At 51.0% G+C, this 19,654-nt stretch overlaps 1 protein-coding gene and 1 long non-coding RNA gene across 8 annotated transcripts in view; one reads left to right on the top strand and one right to left on the bottom strand.

Moving 5' to 3' along the window:
- LOC126935980 (uncharacterized) overlaps positions 1-5,609 on the top strand; it is a 121,954-nt gene extending 116,345 nt beyond the window's left edge. Inside the window, exons 4-5 of the long non-coding RNA XR_007719358.1 lie at positions 2,808-3,749; positions 3,888-5,609. This is a non-coding gene — a long non-coding RNA (uncharacterized LOC126935980). The remainder of the gene's footprint in view (positions 1-2,807; positions 3,750-3,887) is intronic.
- Positions 1-19,654, bottom strand: part of MRPL21 (mitochondrial ribosomal protein L21) — a 1,021,966-nt gene that overhangs the window by 335,126 nt on the left and 667,186 nt on the right. The window lies entirely within an intron of this gene.

Below are 19,654 nucleotides of genomic sequence, written 5' to 3'. Positions count from 1 at the left end.
CCCATCCTGTCTCTTAAGAGCTTATTGCACAGCTGCGGCCAGCGCAGTAATATATAGTATCTCTTTGCTTCCCATCTTCCTTCTCCTTTCCCCCTCATCCTCACTGGCTTGGGTGCACTGAAACAAAGTGTTGAATCTTAATCTTTCATCCAGCTTTGATTTCTAGAGGGTTTTATGCAAGAGAGCAGGTGAAGTGTTAGCACAGGCGTGGGCTTCTATGCATTACAAGGAAACGGCAGCTCCTGCTCCTAATAAATGCATCTCCTAAAGCACTTCTCACATTGCATTCTGGGTTGTGGTGCATGTGTCTCCCTCAGTGGGCTGTAATCTCCTTGACTATGAGATTGTATCTCTCTCTCTCTTTTTTTTTTTTTTGACAGAGTCTCGCTCTGTCACCCAGGCTGGAGTGCAGTGGAGTGATCTCAGCTCACTGAGACCTCCACCTCCCGGGTTCAAGAGATTCTCCTGTCTCAGCCACCGAAGTAGCTGAGATTACAGGTGTGTGCCACCACACCTGGCTAATTTTTGTATTTTTAGTAGAGATGGGGTTTCACCATGTTGGCCAGGCTGGTCTCAAACTCCTGACCTCAGACATGAGCCACTGCGCCCGGCCAAGACTGTGTCTTAATTCAACACTGGGTACCTTTCATGTTGTGCAGTGTTGTTGCTGTGATATGTTTGTTGTTGCTGTGTTTGCTTATTTTTTTCTGTATAGTTCCTGTGTTGCTTGTTGTGTGGTGTTGTGTTTATTACTTGTAATGTACTAGATTCTTCTATTTCTTGATCTTCTGGAATTGAACACAACCAATCGCTTTTATTATTTATTTATTTTTTGCTTTTCTGTTTCTTTCTTAAGCTTGTGAGGTCTTTAGGTGAGAGTGGGAAGGGAGTGGCTCCCAACACACAAAACATCCAAGGAAGAAGTTAGAGTTCCATTTATAAAACCTACAGAAATGGCTTCTTTTTCTGTTTTAAGCAAAGCAGTGGAGATGTTCTATTCTGAAGGTTGCAGTCAACACTATTACAAGGTGCAGGGACAGGTGGGAGAATTCCTTTCTATCAAAGTCTTAGACTGGTAGAGTTAGCAGTAAGAGGAATGCAACCCATTCATTTTACTGATGAGGAGACAGAAGGTCAAGGTGGACCATGGTGGGGTTTGACTCAACACTCTGGATTCCCCATCCCGATGGTTCCTTCTATATCACAGATCCTAGCTTACAAATACAAAGTTTAATTCCTCAAAAAGGCATGTAATTAAAAAAAAATCCCAACACTCAGGTATCTGATCCCTGACTCATCATTTCTTCCTGTGTGCCGAGATGGCTTTGGCAGACGTTGGGGGAGCTTCTCCCCACTCTATTGGGAAAGCAGCACCAGCTCCTTCCTCCTCTGGATCCCCTCAAGGGGGCCAAAATGCCCACCCTAACCCTGATACTTTCTCCCTACTCCTGTGGAACCTCACTCCCTCATCCCAAGCAGTACCTGGGTTCCTAATGCCCCAAACATTCATAAATTTAACACATGTTTATTGAGAACATACTGTATACTAGCTGCTTGTTAGGTACCGTGACTACAGCAGCCAGCAAGACAGTCCGGGACCCAGGCCTGCTCGTACGTTCACTCTCTCCTCTTCACTAGGGTCTGGGAGAGAGCTTTGAGGATTGAGACTCAGCCCAAGGTGAGTCCTGGATGGTACTCAGCCTTGATGTAGACCTCGTGGATATTTTTTAAAAAATTATTTAAATATTTTTGATTTATAGAGTGATTGAACACATAGCGTTCCATATACCTCCTCCCCACCCTCTCTCAGTTTCCCCTATTACTAACATCCTGCATTGGTGTGGTATACTTGTTACACTCGATGAGCCAGTAGTGATACATTACTGAGTCCTAATTTTTTTACTAGGATAATTACTAAAATCCTTATTTAGGTTAGAGTTCACTCTTTGTGTGGTATAGCCTGTGGGTTTTGAAAAACGCATAATGACATCCATCCACGATGACAGGATCAAACAGAAGACCTCCACTGCCCTAGAAACCTCTGGTGCTCCGCCTGTTCCTCCCTCCCTTCTAACCCCTGGCAACCATTGCTGTCTTTACTGTCTCCATGGTGTGGCCCTTTCCAGAACATCACAGAGTGGAAACCACGCGGTGGGAAGCATTTTCAGACTGGCTTCTTTCTTGGTTCACAGGAAGAAATGATGAATCAGGGATCAGACACCTGAGTATTGGGATTTTTTCTTTTAATTACATGCCTTTTTGAAAAATTGGACTTTGTATTTGTAAGCTAGGATCTATGATACCGAAGGAACCATCGGGATGGGGAATCCAGAGTGTTGCGTCAAACCCCACCATGGTCCACCTTGACCTTCTCTCTCCTCATCAGTAAAATGAATGGGTTGCATTCCTCTTAGTGCTAACTCTACCAGCCTAAGACTTTGATAGAAAGGAATTCTCCCACCTGCCCCTGTACCTTGTGATAGTGTTGATTTCACTTCAGATTCCTCTATGTCTTGTTGCAGCTTGCCAGCTGATTTCTTCTTATTCCTGAATAATGTGGGAGTCTTTTTTGTAGAGCCTCCCGGGTGGTTCCACGGGGGAGCTGAGTGGAGCACCTGTGGTCTTGTGACCTAGTCCCCAGCATGGAGTGCTCGGAAGTGCCCTCCGTGAACATGTAAACGTCCCACCAACTTGCCCTCCCTTCTCTTGATATTTTGATGTAGTTTTTTTTTGATGGTCTTTTCTTATTTCTGGGTCTCAGCCCCCAGATACACTTTCCACCCCATGTCCTAACCTATACTCTGTAGCACACCGCACCTGTCCGGGGCAATTGGTCATCACAGGCCCGGGTCCACGTCTCAGCTCTGCTTCTTGCTGGCCACGAGGCTGCGTGCTCCTTACTGGCGTCCGCGTGCCCGTCTGTACAGTGCAGGAGCAGGAGCATCTGCCAACAGATTTCTTGTGAGATTCTGGTTCCGAGGCCTCCAGACGGCGTGGGAGCACCGCCTGAGTCCTGCTGCATTCTCTCTGCTGCAGACGCAAGCCTGGTTCCTGTGTGGGGTCCCTCAGGGGTGGTGTGTGTTTCACAGGGCAGCAGAGAGCCAGGGGGCTGGGGCTGCCCATGGGGAGTGTGTGAATCAAAGGAACAGACCGCAGCTGGAGCCACCTCGCCCAGATTCCTGAACGCAGCCTCTTGACAGACCGATTGTGTAATGGCATTCCTCCCAAGGAAACACGCCTGCCCCCTCCAAGAAGGTGTGAGAGCTTCCCAGACACGGAAAGGGCCCTGCTGGGTAAATTAATTCTTCATTATTCCGTTCCCGAGGCTCTCCCATTGGCCGAGTGCCCGGCACCAACAGACGCCTGCCCGCATGGGGTCAGTCCACACGCAGCTGACGCTGAGGCTCAGGTAGTCTCCTTGGTCCCACCAAGCCGAGGATGCGTTCAAATAGATGCAAATTTCCATCCAATTCCTGTCCGCCCTGCCCGGGATAAGGGGCCTGCTGTGGCTGTGCAAGCCGGCTTTCTGGTGTCTAAATACTTCTCTGGTGAGGACACACCTGTTCGCGTCTGCTAGCACACCACAGGTGGGGTTTATGGTGTGGGGCTGGGATTTGGCCAGCCAACTTCTGGAATTCATTGTTTATCTCTCCGTCACCATAACAAATAACCCCCAGACCTGGATACACCACCTTTGGCTAAGGCCTCAGTGTGGGGTCATCAAAAACGGCAAGCTGGCCAGCCCCGAGGTGAGTGAGGGCCAGCACAGGCCTTGGCCTCTTGGGGTCGGGTAGGGCTGCTACTGGCAGGTGGCGTGAGGTCTCTACCGCCTCCGAATGACCCGCGCCCCTTCTCCCTTCCTTTCTGTCTCTCCCTTTTTCATTCAGGATGGAGGCAGAAGAGTCACCAAGTCTGGAACCCACGGCTGCCGTAGAGGAGGAGCTGGGTCATGCTTGGCTAGACACCATATCGCTCTCATCCTGTTTTCTCATTTGTGAAATGGGAATGGTGCTCATGCTTCTCCATGGGATGTTGGGAAAGGAACATGAGGGCATCCATGGAAGTGTTTGAGGCATGCCTGGCCCAGGGGGAACCTCCAGAAATGACACCTATGATCCCCCAGCTGTGTTCCCATTAAACTAACACTCATCCGGCCTGGAGCTGGGGTGCAGCGATGAGTATGACCTAGTCCGAGCCCCAGGAATGTGGGCAGTAGGAAGGGCATGACCATGAAAGACGTGCTCAGGGGACCCCTTCCAGGTGTCACCAAAGAGCCCTGGGTTGTGGTGTGGGCTGGAGCAGGGCAGGTGGGGGGCAGTGCGGGTGGGCACAGTCTCTGATGCTAGACACCTGGGTTCACAACCCTGGGCCTGCCTGTTACCAGCCATGCGACTTCACATTTGGGGAAACTGAACCTCAGTTTCCCCAAATGTGAAATGAAGTCGATGCTCATAGCAGCTTCTCTTGGGGTTGTTGTGAGACTGAAACAAGTATTTGTACCATACACAAATACTCAATGCCTGGCAAAAGTTATCTAAGTGTCTGTTAAACATGTAGCTGTGTCTACACGTTAGGGGGCCGACCTCACCGTGCTGAGAGGCAAAAATGGAGAAAAAGAGAGGTTGCCAAGATTCTGTTCCTGGTGGGCCCAGACTTTGGAGTTTCAGAGACGGGTGAGAGAGGGAGTCGGGGCAGGCAGGACCCTGGTGTGAGCAGCATGCTTCATGAAAGTGCCTGGGAGAAACCTTGGGACGTCCTTGTCTAAACTAGACTCCTGGCCTGCAGAGAGCCGGTCTCCACCTCCCTCAGTCCCTGCCACCCGCTATCTTTCTGGGCTGCCTGTACATCCTGCTGCAGCCTTCCAAGGGCTGCCCGACAGGGAAACCGGAGCTGCAGGCAGGAGGCGCGCGCCGTTTCATCCACTCAGGGATGGGAGTGAGTTACAGGTGTGGCCTTTGTTCCTGAGCACAGGCGGGGATAATGCGTCCTGACAGCCCAAGGATGGGCCCCTGGCAGCCTTCATCGGCCTGGCCCGAGCCCCAGGGCAGCCCTCATGGGCACCCGAATTACAAAACGTCCTGTGAACTCTCCCCACGGTCCCGGCCTCTTCATGTGCTTCCAACGCTGGCGGCTTGGACACACCTGGGAGCAGCCGCAGCCCATTCACGAAGCACTTTGGTGAAGGTCACCATCTGCAGGGACAGAGCAGGTATTGTCAAGGACGCCAGCCTAGACTTTGTGCCCCGCCGGCTGCCCCGACCACAGGAATTCCTCACGCTCACCCTCACCCTCATTCACACCAGGAGGGCGCCCACTGCTGCTGGGGGCAACTTCCCTCCCTCTCTCCCCATGCTATTTTCAGGCCGGAGGCTGGAGCCTCGGCCAAAGGAACCTCACCCACCATTTTCCAAAACCTGATTGCTGTGTCTGTGTCTGTGATGGGCACAGACCCAGGGGCCAGGCCTGCCAAGACTCTCCCCATGTGAATACCTGCACAGGGCACCTCCTATGGGAACCGGGAGTCACACAGAGCCTGGCATTTGTCCCCAGCCTGTCTTGTGACATTAGGTAGATCAAAGCCCCATTGTAAAAAGTCGTGTTGCCTCTGTTCATCTGCTTGGAGCCTGTGTCCTGGGACGGCCCTTCCCTCGGCTCTGGCTCGGGGAGGGAGCTGACCGCCAACGCATGTGCTCCCATTCGGGCCCTAGCGTTCCTCCTGGAAGGAGCCCCACCGAAAGTGAAATTGCCTTTCATGGGTCTGAGGCTGGGGCACACCCTGAGAAAGAATGAGAAAGCGTGGGGCAGCGCAGCTCCTCTCCAAAGTCTTCCGAGGAACAAGTTCCTACTTGGCTCTACTAAGGAACAGCAACAAGGCAGAGAAAAATGTCACTGACGCCGAAATCCTGGAGGCTTCCTGAATTGGCGATGAGGGATGGGGAGCTGGCAGAGGCTGGGGTGGGGGCAGCCTCTGTCCAGCAGCCCCTTGGGGCATGGCAGGGAGGGAGGGGATGGAAGGAGGTGAGAAGACACGAGGCTTTGACAATCCTGAATAGTGAGTGGTGGGGCGAGTTCAGATCCTTCCAGAGGGCACAGCTTCCCCTTGACTCCCAAGCCTGACCATTGTGTGTCAAATGAGGGGCAGTCAAATTGCTTAACCACCTGATTGGCAACCTGCGAGCTCGAGGGATCTTTACCCACTTTACACTCCTTAGGTAGTCCATTGGTATGGGCTGCCTGGAGCATGTGCTGAGATGGGAGGAAAATGTGCCAAGATGGATTAATAATGTCTGGATGGCTGCCAGTCTCTTAATGATGGTGTGTGTGTCATGTGTTTGCCATCTCTGGTGTGTTAGTCAGGATAAGCTAGGGTTTGCTGCCATAACAAACATATCTCCAAACCTCAATTGCTTATTGCTGTGAGAACTTATTTTCTCTCACACCCAAAGTGAAGGGGGTGGCTTTTTAGGACAGCTGTGCTCCATGCAGTGATTCAGGGATCCAGCCTGTTTGCATCTCACATGCTAATGGAAGATCACATGGTACTTCTCATGGCCTCAGCCTGGAAGTGACATGCATGTCTCTTTTTACTTTTCATCCTCCAGAACTGCTTCCATGCAATCTGATTCCTGACTCCCTCAGAAGCCAGCATGGGTCCAGGAGGGAAGAAAGTGGGAGGGGTCTGTGGGGCAAAGAACATTATCTCTACCACACTCAGACCCATCCTCTTTGTTATAGAGGATTGGGTCTCTGTAACTCAATAGGGAGGTGGGACATGCTTTCTAGACAAGCAAGTGATTTGAACAAAGTCAACAAGGGGTGTTGGCACTGTTGGGACCAGCCTAACTACCATGTAGGCTTTTTTTTTTTTTTTTTTTTTTTTTTTTTTTTAAATGTACCACAGTGCCAAATTATCTAAGTCATTTTTTCAATCTATCTCTCATTTTTCCTGTGAATCTTGTCATCCCCAGAGGTGCCTTCTCTTACTGGAAAGTCTAGTGGAGGGACCTGTCCCTTGGTGGATTCTGCCAATGGGTGCCCTTCTTAGAAGCACTGTGTCCTCTTTGCTGGGGTAAAGCCATTCAGTACTGAATGACTCGATGAAGGTAAACCATAGCTGCCCAGAATCCTGGACACGTGAGGCCTGCTCTTGATTAATCTATATTCCTTATTCCCTAAAGGGAATGGCAAAATCCTGGAGCTATGCTCATGTTTGAGTTCTGTATTGGGCAGGACCATTTTGGGTGTGATTGGCTTGTGCATTTGTGTACTTGAAAAGCTCAGGGATTTCAGTTTCAGGAATGGCTGGATTCAGAAGCTCAAATGATATCAGAACTCAATCTCACTTTCTCCATTTCCCATTTCTGTCTTCCTCTGAGAAGGCTTTAATCCCTGGATCCGCTTTGATTGGTGAGACTGGGGTCACATGTCCAACCCTAAACCAACTACCATAGCCAGGGGAATAAGAAACACTGATTGACCAACGTGGATCTTGCAGACCTCTTTTGCCCCTCTTGATCCTCCTGGTCTGAAAAAGGCTTGCACTGGGATGGGGCCCTGATGCACAAGACATGGTCAGTGCCCCACCTTGCTCTCGCCTGTTGATAGTGACACACGTTCCAGGCCTTCCATGCTGGAGATGTAGGAGATCATACTGCGGAAGCCCAGTGGAAGGAGATGCTCACTCTGCCCAGGAAATGGATCATCAGGGAAGGCTTCCTGGAGAAGATATAGTTACCAGACAGCCAAAGGGGAATGGGGAGGGCATAGCAGCACTGGAAACAGCAGGGGGAAAGGCAGGAGGGCAAAAAGACCACCCTCATCAGAGGACTCTGGTCGTTCAGTGTGATGGTGACTTGTTGGAAGGGGTGAGTAGCAGGGGGAGGGACAGACAGGAGTCAGGGCTAGTGAGGCTGTCTGGGGCCTGTTCTGACTGTGCCATGAGATTGGGTGAGCTGGGTGGGAGCCCTGAGGAGCAAAAGCAAACTTAAATTCCAAGGGAAGAAGAATGGGATGTGGGCTGCTGTAGACCTCAGATGGCTGGGCAGAGAGTAGGTGATGGGCATTTCTTTATTGTGATCCTGGGGCAGAGATGGATCTGGTGCCTAAAGAGGCTGGTCAGGCCAGGAAGCTCATCTTCACAAGGTGGCAGGAGAGAGAGGGTGAGGAAGGAAGTGCCACATTTTAAAATCATCAGATCTCATGAGAACTTACTCAATATCATGAGAACAGCATGGGGGAAATTGCCCCCATGATCCAGTCACCTCCTACCAGATTCCTTCCTAACACATGAGATGAGATTTGGGTGGGGACACAGCCAAACCATATCATCCGGGGACAAGGGATGTGAGCACCACAGCTCCTCAGAGCAAAGCTGTCACTGCAGCTTGGGTGGCCACAGGAGATGGAAATACCTCACTCTGCTTAAGCCTCTCTGATGCCGGGCACCCTGTAACTGCAGCCAAACCCACTTCTTAATCCCTGGGAACCGTGAATACATGACCTTACATGGCAAAAGGGACTTTGCAGTTGTGATAAAGTGAAGGATCTTGACACAGGAGAGGACCCTGGGTTGGGAGGGTGCCCTCCCTTGTGAGAGGGAGGAAGGGGGGTCGGAGCCAGAGGAGATGTGCAGATGGGAGCAGGGCTTGGAGAGCTGTACTTTGAAGAGGGAGGGAGGGGCCACCAGAGCAGGGATTTGGGTGACCTCTAGAAGCAGAAAAGACAAGACAAGAATTCTCCTGGAGGGTCCCCAGAAGGAGCACAGCTCCATTGAGGACTTCTGACCTCCAGGATTCTGGGATCAATAAATGTATGCTGTTTAGAAGCTGCTAAGTATGTGGTCATTTATTACAGCAGCAATTGGAAACGAGTATACGAGTCCCAGCTAACACACCTGCCACATTCCCTAGCGAAAGGCATAGCCTGGTAATGGAAGGGCCCAGCAGTTCGGGTCCTGGGTCTGCCCTGGCTCAAGTGCCCTGGGTGCTGCTGGCCCCTGGACATCTTGCTCCTTTCATCTCTGTTTCTCTCTTCCATGGATACCTGCCATTCACTCACTCATGATTTTTCCATTCCCCTATTAAGGCCACCGAGTGCAGGGATGCAGGAATGGAGGAAAAGAAGAGGAGCAAAGGCTGCTGGCCCCGTGTCCCCTGCCTCTTCCTTCTAGTGGGAGGGCCTGGGGTGCAGACCCGATGCTAGGCCTCCAGCTCCCTAGCACACAGTTGCATATGAGAGGCTCCTGCAGACAGGTGCCATCATGGGCTGAATTGCATTCCCCCAAATTTATGTGTTGCAGCCCTAACCCCCAAAACCTCTGCATATGACTGCATTTGGAGATAGGGCTTTAAAGAGGCAATTAAGTTTAAATGAGGTCATTAGGGTAGACTGGTGTGTTTATAAGAAAAGGAGATTAGGACACACAGAGAGGGACTGGGAGAGACTGGCCCCTGTGAGGACTCTGAGGGGCAGAGCCCTGTTCCTGGAGCCTCTGCATGCACTGGGAAGTTGGGGGACTAGGCAGGGTCCCCAGCCATGGCTGAGGCTGTCCCTCCTAGGCTTCCCACCTTGCAAAGCCAGAGTCACCATGCTGGTCCTTGACTCACTCTGTAGAGCCCCTTCCTGCCTTGGCCAAGCTTCGCCTGGGCTAGCATCAGTGAGAAGATACTTGGGAAGAGTTTTTACCCACTAAAGGCAGCTTAGGAGGAAGGAAAGGCAGCAGGTAGAGTGAGCACTGGGGGTTCGAGTGACAGGCAGGCACAGGAGGAGGCTACCAGGGTTCCACTCTTGTGACACAGCACCATGGAGTTCCTGTGTTGGTCTCTGAGCCTTTGCCCATGTTATTCCCTCTACCTGGAAGTCATGCCCCTTCCCTGGGCCAGCTCTGATCCTCCTCACCAAGACAGGAAGAGAGTAGGGACTACTGTCTGCCAGATCTCTGCCCACACCATTGGCACCTTGTCCACAGAGCACTCCTGTGACCGCCCAGTGCCTTCCTCAGGCCACACACCTGGGCTCATGGGGACCACTCATGCCCAGGGGATGGGAGTAGAGCCTTATTTTCAGACCCAGGGTTGATTTCATGAGATTTCCTGGGAGGCTGTTTATTGAAAGGGGAAGTCCTAAGAGATGAGGAATTCACCCAGTAAACTGATGAATCTGATACTTATAGAAAAATCCCCTTCCCGCAAGGGGCTTGTATCTTCTGACCCTGCACACTTGTCTGTTCCTGGCATTCACTGTTTATCTGCTGGGAATTAGAAACAAAACAAAACAAAAAAGACAGCTATTAGCATGCAAACCCCAGCAGAACTGGCCCCCTGTGATTTGCATGAGAACAAAAGCTCTTTCCAATGTCCTGGGGCCCAAGTCTTCAGGATAGCTTTAACTTCTGAACCAAACAGGGCTTCAAAGCCAGAACTGGGGAACTCTCCATGTGGACTCTCTGGACCAGCAGCATCAGCATCACTTGGGCAGTAGGTAGAAAGGCAAGATCTCAGGCCCCTCCTCAGACTTGCTGAATCAGAAACCTTGGGAGTAAATCGAGAGATAGTCCATGTTCATGGATTGGAAGTCTCAATATGAAGATGCCAATTCTTCCCAGTTTTATTTGCAGATCAGCACAATTCCATTCAAAGTCACAGCAAGCTATTTTATAGTTCTTATAAAACTGATTCTAGAATTTATATGGAAAGACACAGGGAACAGTGTAACCAATGCAATTCTAAAGAAGGAGATTTAGGGGAGGGTTGGCCATCTGTACTTTAAGAACCCCTCGAACTGGGTCTGATGCACACTATAGTTGGGGAACTGTTGGGATAGTAAGGAAATTCTGGGGGAGGGAGTGGTTGGGGAGGGAGCCACATCCAGAGGCCTATTCATTCACTGAACCCCATCTATTCCATTCCAACTCCCTCTTCAGCCTTGAAACTGGACTTCTTTTGGTGGCAGGGTCTGAGTGTTTAATGCCTTGCTCCTGCCTCTCCCTTTTCATTATTCCTCTCTTTGATAGAGGAGCTCTATCAAGAAGCTCTCAAGGCCTGTCACCCACCTGACTCACCCAATAAAACTGACATCTTCATTTCTCATCAAACACATGCCAAGAATTGCTTTCGGGGTGGAGAAGGAAGTAAATCTGATTAGGCAAAGATGAAGTTTTCTCTAGCATAAAGGGTTGGTGAGAAAAAAGGCAAGTTATGCCCATACATGAAAAGAGCTTGTTTGTCATATATGTATTAAATACCAAGGTAATCTTGGCCCCTTTTGCAAACCAACAGCTGATTAATAATTCAAACAAATGCTGCTCAATTGCATCTCTATCACCACTGGCCACCACCTGGTTTATCCTGACACCTTCTAATAGGACCATGGCCATTTCTTTCCCCTGGACGCCTCCTTCCTTTCTAGCTGGTGTCATCCTCCAATCTTTCCTCCACTCTGGCCATCAGAGTGGCTTTCCTAAAGCATAGTCTTGTAAGACTTTTTTAAAAAGTGTTTTGTGTAGTTAATTCTTTTATTTTTTTCTTTAATGGCTTCTTGGTTTCCTATCTTGCTTGGGAAGACTTCCTGCATGATGAAATTATATGACTATTTTCCTTTATTATCATCTATACACTTACAATTTGGGCCTTTTGTTTATTTGTAATAAGTTATCACTCTGTCACCCAGGCTGGAGTGCAGTGTCACCATCATAGCTTGCTGCGGCCTCACACTCCTGATCTCAAGTGATCCTCCCACCTCAGCCTCCCCAGTAGCTGGGACCACAGGTGCACACCACCACATTGGCTAATTTCTGTATTTTTTGTAGAGATGGGGTCTCTCTATGTTTTTCAGGCTGTTCTTGAACCCTGGGCTCAAGCAATCCACCTGCCTCAGCCTCCTGAATTGCTGGGAGTATAGGCATGAGCCACTGTGCTTGGCCTTTATAGCTTTAAAAAACAACACTTTCAATTCATTTGGAAGTCATTTTTGTATATGGTATGAGGTAAGGATTTAACTTAAATGTCTTCCAAATGAATAGTCATTTTCCCAACCCTTTTAAGCCCAGAATTTGTCCTTTGTCGTATTTGCAGTCCCTAAAAATACTTGGAGAAATGCCTGGGCCCTCTGTTTTGTTTCACTGATCTGTTTACCCAAGGAGTAGAGGGTTTAATTACTGTAGCTTCAGCATGGGTTCAAAATCTGGTCAAGCCCCAACCCCCTTTCTCTTTCTGAAGCTATTTTGACTATTTTTGCAGGTTGATTTGTTTTTCATGTGAACATCAGATACATACAGTCCAATTTCAAAACAATAAAGATTTTATCTAGTTTTAAAAGAAATGAAACAACCCAAACTGAGAAACTTGTTGGGATTCCGAATGGAAAAGAATACATCTATTAATCCTTGAAGGTTTTGCCCACTGTGATAATAAAGTCTTCTTGAAGATCATTTATCTTCATTCACTCAGGACTTGATTTATGTTATTCAGATACGTTTCATCATTTTTGTCCTAGAGATCTTGTGCTTTTCTTATTGAACTTATTTCTAAGTATTTCATGGTTAGCTCACCAAGATTAGGAAATTGGAATGTGGCAGGGCTGGGGAAAGCAGAGCAAAATCAATCAGATATGACAACCAAGCATCTAGAAAGCACTTACTCTAAGCGGGCAGTAGCCACATCAGTTTTTCAAGCTAGACTCACAGAAATTCCTGGAGTTGGACTCACCTCTAGATGTTCTCCTAGATTCCCTTCTAGCTCACACTTGCTGTTATACTACACTTAGGGTATCAGGAATCATCTGGAACTTGCCAGATTGATGGTGGCATTAGAGGTGATTGCTCCCCTGCATCCTCAACTCCACTACCTTCTTGCAGAAACTGGTAGCCTGTCTACAACTCATGTGTCCCTTTTAAGACTTAAAGTACCAAATAACAACAGCATTGACTGGGGCAACTTGAAGAGGTATAAGGGGTATTTGAGGATGAGGCTGGCATTCCTGGACCCCTCCACTTTCGCTGATTGTGTCTATAGGCCAGTCTCCTGCCCCTTCTTCTGCACCCTCTACAAAGGAGGAGATTGTTCTCCGGTCTCTGGCTGACCTTGAGGGATTATTCACAAATATAGGGATCACATTCACATCTCACCACCAGCACGGCTTCTGGGACCCAGCTGCAATGTAAAATGAGAGGGCAGCCTGGAACCTGGGAGGATGGGATCTTCGGATCTTCTTCTGCCTGTGCCTGTAAGGCTGGGCCTCCAGCATGGGCCCTGACTCTGTATCATGGTCCACTCCTCACACCAAATGTGTTCTAGATGCTGGGTGACCCCAATCCTACCAGATGATGGGGCATTGGCAATTTTTCCAATTATCTCAGGGTGGAGATTTCTACCTCTGATCTTCAGGGTGGAAATCCATGAGATCACTTTTCTTTTTTTCCAGGCCTTCGATGCTGGGCCTCTATCCTATCCACGTGGTTGGTGGGGCAGATTCGTGGTTCTCCTCAACACCGTCATGGATTAACAGTCTCATGCTCAGTACATGGAAAGTCCTGTCCAATTTAAGTCAGAGCTTCAGTCTCTTTTTTTTTTTTTTTTTTTTGAGATGGAGTCTTACTCTGTTGCCCAGGCTGGAGTGCAATGGTGCCCTCTCGGCTCACTGCAACCTCCGCCCCTCCGGGTTTAAGCAATTCTCTGCCTTAGCCTCCAGAGTAGCTGGGATTATAGGTGCGTGCCACCATGCCCAGCTAATTTTTTGTATTTTTAGTAGAGACGGGGTTTTACCATCTTGGCCAGGCTGGTCTTGAACTTCTGACCTTGTGATTCACCTGCCTCAGCCTCCCAAAGTGGTGGGATTAGAGGCATGAGCCACCGCGCCTGGTCAGAGCTTCAGTCTCTTATCTCATGTATACCCCTTCCCCACTCCACGGCTCCTGCTAGGGTGGGCAGCTGTCATGGGGAGGGCCTGGGCTATGGTTTCTGCTGCATTCTTCCTTTTTCCTTCTTTCCCCGTGAGGTTTGGAGTTCCTCCTCTGGTGTGTGCCTTTGACGTCTGACTTTGGGCCTTTCCCCATTGGAAACCCCTAGCATCAGTCTCTGGCCCTGGCCAGGTGCCTTCAGCTAAGGGCCTGTGACTGCCCCCATCCTGGGCTCCTCTCTACGGAAGGCCTCAGGTGGCTCCTGGTGGTCTGTCACCCTCGTGGGAAAAGTCCTTTCAAGATGACCCACTCATGGCTTCCTTTCATGGCTATCCACCATGACTCACTTTCCCCTCCATGCCTGAAGATAGCCACCCCGAGGGCAGCTCTGGCAACCCCTCATTTAGGCAGTGCAGGCACGGGTCAGCACCAGGCTCTGCATCCTCCAAAACTCCAAAATCTCCTGCAGACCCTCAGAGATGCTTCTGAGGACTCCCTCACCTGGCCTGAGATGGGAGTGAGAAGAACACCTCTCTCTTCACTGTCAACACAAGTAAATAACAAGTGTTGGTGAGGATGTGGAGAAACCAGAACCATTGTACACTGTTGGTGGGAAGGCAAAATGGTGCAGTCACATTGGAAAACACCTTGGCAATTTAGCAGAGGGATGATCCATCCATCCATCCGTCCGTCCGTCCATCCATCCATCCATCTTTCTGTCTGTCCATCCATCCAACCATCCATCCATCCATCCATCCATCCATCCATCCATCCATCCATCCATCCATCCATCCTTCTGTCTGTCCATCCATCCATCCATCCATCCATCCATCCATCCATCCATCCTTCCATCTATCTGTCCATCCATTCATCTGTCCACCCATCTGTCCATCCATCCATCCATTCATTCATCCATCCATCCATATGTCTATCCATTCATCTGTCCATGCGTCTGTCCATCCATCCATCCATCCATCCATCCATCCATCCATCCATCCATCCATCCATCCATCCATCCATCCTTCCATCCATCCATCCTTCCATCCATCTGTCCATCCATTCATCTGTCCACCCATCTGTCCATCCATCCATCCATCCATCCATCCATCCATCCATCTGTCCATCCTTCCATCCACCTGTCCATCCCATCTGTCCATCCATCCATCCATCCATCCATCCATCCACCCATCCATCCACACTCACTGAGAACCTGCTGTGTCCTGCTCAGAATCTGGTGGGAAGAGAGATGAGTAAACAGACAATGACAACTCAACATCCAGGGCCATGATGGAGAAGCATTTCCCACTCTAGGTTCTGAAAACAGCAGTCCAGCACCCTTTTCCTGCTCTGGGCTGTGTCTCCGCATAGCTGATATGACTCTGATGATGTCATCCTCTAGACCTCAGTTGCTCTTCTGGAGTTACAAGGAAACAGCAGAAATTCATTATGTGCCCTGAACTTGAGGGCAGGGCCCAGACCAGGACACTCCTGGCCCGGGTAAGCCCTGGCTCCCTCCCTGACCAACTGTGTGACCTCAAGTCTGTCACTGCCCCCACTCCTGACACCCATCCCCAGCTCCACTGTGAAGAGACTGGGCTGGCTGCTTTCCAAGATCACTCCAAATTCTTGTCTGGGAGCTGAGACATTCCTGCCATGTGCAGAGCAGGCCATCCTGCTTCCCAAGCCCAGGGCATTTTGCGCCTCTGTGTCTCCTCCTGCCCTACTGCATCCTCCCACCTGCACTGGGCTGCAGCATGTACTCAGCCCTCCCCTAAATGTCGTACACTCATGCTCTGAGTCATAGCTCAGAAGTCACCTCTTGGGTGGGTTCCCTCGGTGCCATCAGAGCCCCTGCCCCGCGTCCCAGTCATGGAATATGCCTCGATGTAGCCCTTACCCCGTCTCATGCTGGCCCTTTTGGCACTGGAGTCTGTGGGGCACCAGACAAGCCTGAGGGGCTTGCCAGAACGTGAGGCTCCATCCTTGCAGGTGCCCCAGGACTTCCACATCTGGGGGCTCTTTTGGCTGCTCTGTGACCCCTGGGGTCCTCGGCCCTCTGTGAGGCCACGTGTGGCCACGTGACGCCCCAGACCCTGCGACAGAGGCTTCCCCACACCTCCTGAGTAGAAAGAGCGAAACAATAACAGGGCAGATGCGGTGCCTTTGCCCTTCAACCCTGGGGCTGTGTTTTTCAAAGGACCGGAAGGATCAGTAGGGTCTGAAGAGAACCGAGCCCCAAGTGCCCCACACCTGGTGTCAAGGAGGTGACTAGGAGGCTCTTAAGGGTGTGGAATCACCAGCTTCCCTGGTTGGGCCTGGCTGGGGGAGGCAGGGGTTGTGGGCAGTAAGGAGGGAGGGAATAAGGGAGCATCCACAGGGAATGCCACCCAAGACCCAAGCTTTGGCCTGCCCTGGGCCCTGGGGAGGGAGCGGCTACACCAGAGCATGGCCTTCAATCCTCCCCAGGCCAGCTGCTCCCCTCCAATGTGTACCTGCTTTGGGGGAAGGTGGGAGGAGCAGGTTCACTGTCTTCCTTGCTGGGGTGGCTGGGAGGGAATGTGCCTTCTCTGCAGACACTATGCAGCCAGAGAGACCCTGCCGGGTGGAAATGGTCTGGATGCAGCATAACCTCCAAGTTCATGACAAGGAGGCACAGACAGAGGAGAGGTGCACACAGCCAGAAGCCAGGGGAACGTGTTGGGGATGTTTACGCGCCCCGTCTCTTGCTCTGCTGCCCATGTCCCTCACTGGCCCTGTGGCTCTGAGGCCCGGAGAATGCAGTGCAGGGACTCTCAGCACTGCTGAGTGCCTACTGTATGCCTACTATATGTAACCTGGCACTGGGTGCCTTGGGACCTCCAAAACAAGGTCCCGTGACCCTGTTCTGGAGCTCACAGCCATGACTCAGGGCTGGGATGAGGGGCAGGCTGGTACACAATGACAGTGACCTGCCGAGGGTCTCCAGGCCCTGCAGGAGCCTCAGCCGAGGGGCCCAGAACACAGAGTGAGGCTCCCGCAGGTGACAAAGTTGGGGTTCCCCGTTCTCACCCCCAATATGTGTTTATCGCACGCCACAGTGGGGTCAGCACTGCAGTGAACAATTACACACACATGTGTGACGTCACACTCTAGAAAGGACAGAGAAGGGAGGGAGTGATCAGCTCTGGGCAGCCAGAGAATGACCCTCTGAAGAAGTGACGGGCAAGCTGCGGGTGGTGGGACCCTGGGAGGGCAGGGAAGAGGGACAAGGGCTAGACCACAGCTGGGGCTCAGTGGCGCGGGTTCTCATGGGTTGTGTGAATGATGAAGGATCTTATCCTGGAGTTTGCTAAGTGCCCAGTGCCAGGCCAGGCTCTCAGGCAAGTGACCAGCCCCTGGATCAGTGGGGCTCTCACTGGGTTCAGTGCTCTGCTATCACCGTCTTTCTTTCTTTTTTTGAGACAGAGTCTCGCTCTGTTGCCCAGGCTGGAGCGCAGTAGTGGGATTTCTGCTCATTGCAACCTCCACCTCCTGGGTTCAAGCGACTCTCCTGCCTCAGCCTCCCAAGTAGCTGGGATTACAGGTGTACACCACCACACCCAGCTAATTTATTTTTTATTTTTTTAATTTTTAGTAGAGACAGGGTTTTGCCATGTTGATCAGGCTGGTCTTGAACTCCTGACCTCAGGTGATCTGCCTGCCTTGGCCTCCCAAAGTGCTGGGATTATATGCGTGAGCCACCATGCCCAGTCCTGCTGTTACCCTCTAGATGCTTTCTAACAACTTTGAACAAGGGGTCCTGCATTTTCCCTTTGCGCTGAGCCCCTCAGTTCCTGCCCACACAGCTGCTGCTCAGGAGCCCAAGTCTAACCATCCCCTCATCTTCCCGACCTCATGTGAGGGAGGAGGGAGGGGCTGCCCTCTCCGCCAGGTGGGGATGGAAGTTTGCCAGCCTCAGACTTTCAATTAATTGCCCACCCCCCGGAAGGTAATTTTCAGGACTATTTACCTCCATGTGGGCCTCAAGGTCAGTTGCCTGGGGAGTCTTTTTAGGGAGGAGGAGACAAAGGGGCCTCTAGCCTCTGTTTCTCGTGGAAGCGCTGCCTGGGATGCCCATCGCAGGTGAACAGGATGTGTGTGCCTGGGCAGGTTTGGGGCACGAACTTTCCAAGCCAGGACAATGTCAGAGCCTGGGCCACATTCTGTTGAGCATGGTTTCCCTGGGACCCTGTAGCTGGTCAATGTGGACACTGTCAAAGCAATGCCAGAGACCTTGAATGACAACCAGAACAGCCCTGCTGTGAACTAGTCAGAAAGTCAGATGTTCCTGCCTTGACACTCACAGCTCTGTGGCGGGGACGATCGAAAATAACTCTAGTCTCAATTTTCCCATCTGTGCAGTGGGTGCAACTTTATCCTTCTCCAGAGTGCTGTGCTAGAGGGCTTTGTGATCACCCTGGTGGGCTGTGCGTCAGCCCCCTGCACGTTTCTTCGTTCAGTCTCTGCCTCCAGAGAAAAGCGCTATTTCTGGAAAAGGCTGCAGATGTGGGGGCCCCTGCACCTGGTGCAGAGAAAGCATTTAATCAACGTTGGTTAGATCAAGGGTCCCCAACCCCTAGGCCACAGACTGGTACCGGTCCGTGGCCTGTTAGGAACTGGAGGTGAGTGGTGGGCGAGGGAGCCAAACTTCATCTGTATTTACAGCCACTCCCCATCACTCACATTACAGCCTGAGCTCCGCCTCCTGTCAGATCAGCGGCAGCATTAGATCCTCATAGGAGCGCAAACCCTACTGCGAACTGCGCTTGCGAGGGATCTAGGTTGGACACTCCTTATGACAATCTAATGCCTGATGATCTGTCACTGTCTCTCATCACCCTAAGACGGGATCATCTGGATACAGGTAAACAAGCTCAGGGCTCCCACTGATTCTACATGATGGTGAGTTGTAGAATTATTTTATTATATAATGTAATAATAATAGAAATAAAGTGCACAATAAATGTAATGTGCTTGAATCATCCTGAAACCATCCCCTCAACCCCTGGTCCAGGGAAGAATTGTCTTCCATGAAACTGGTCCCTGGTGCCAAAAAGGTTGGGACCGCTGGATTAAATGAGGGGAGGAAGGAAAGGCTGACTGATGCGTACTCCAGGAAGGCACCCCAGACTCAAGGTTGCCTGACTCGGGCAAGGCCATGGCCAGATGCGGAGGGAGGGAGGGAGAGAGGGAGGAAGATGGGGCAGGAATGTCAAGGGGAAGAGAAGGAGTTGGCCAGCGCTCAGGAGCAAGCGATAAGTAAGCAGGGCCAAGGATTAGGAAAACCCTGAGCGGAAGGAGGCGTGGAGGGCCCGTTGCAATCAGATGGGAAACCAGATTAGATGCTGAATCAATGGAAAAGATCCTCACCGGATCAAAGGCGCTGCTGGGGAAATGTGAAAAGCTATTCAGGGTCAGGAGGCAGGTCTCGGAGGAGGGGCCCAGGCAGCTCAGCCAGCAGCCAGGGAGTCCGGGGAGCCTGGGGAATGGGGCCAGAGAGAGCCAGCCTGGGTGCCCGTTACACCCAAGGGCCCGAGGTAGCCACTCACAGGCTGTTTGGGGACAGATTTCCCAGATTTTGGGACACCTGGGCATTGGAGGCTCCTGGCTGGTGGAGAGGGCAGAGATTGGAGGGGGTGGGAACAGACTGGTCTTTATTCCCATTCCAGCGATAGAGGCACCTACATGAGCTTTTTGGGTACCTCGGGAACTTTCCCTCCAGGTTGCAAGCTGTAGCCTCTG

This window comes from Macaca thibetana, chromosome 14 (assembly GCF_024542745.1).
Source record: "Macaca thibetana thibetana isolate TM-01 chromosome 14, ASM2454274v1, whole genome shotgun sequence".
Taxonomy (NCBI): Eukaryota; Metazoa; Chordata; class Mammalia; order Primates; family Cercopithecidae; genus Macaca; species Macaca thibetana.
This window is presented reverse-complemented; position numbering and strand designations above follow the sequence as displayed.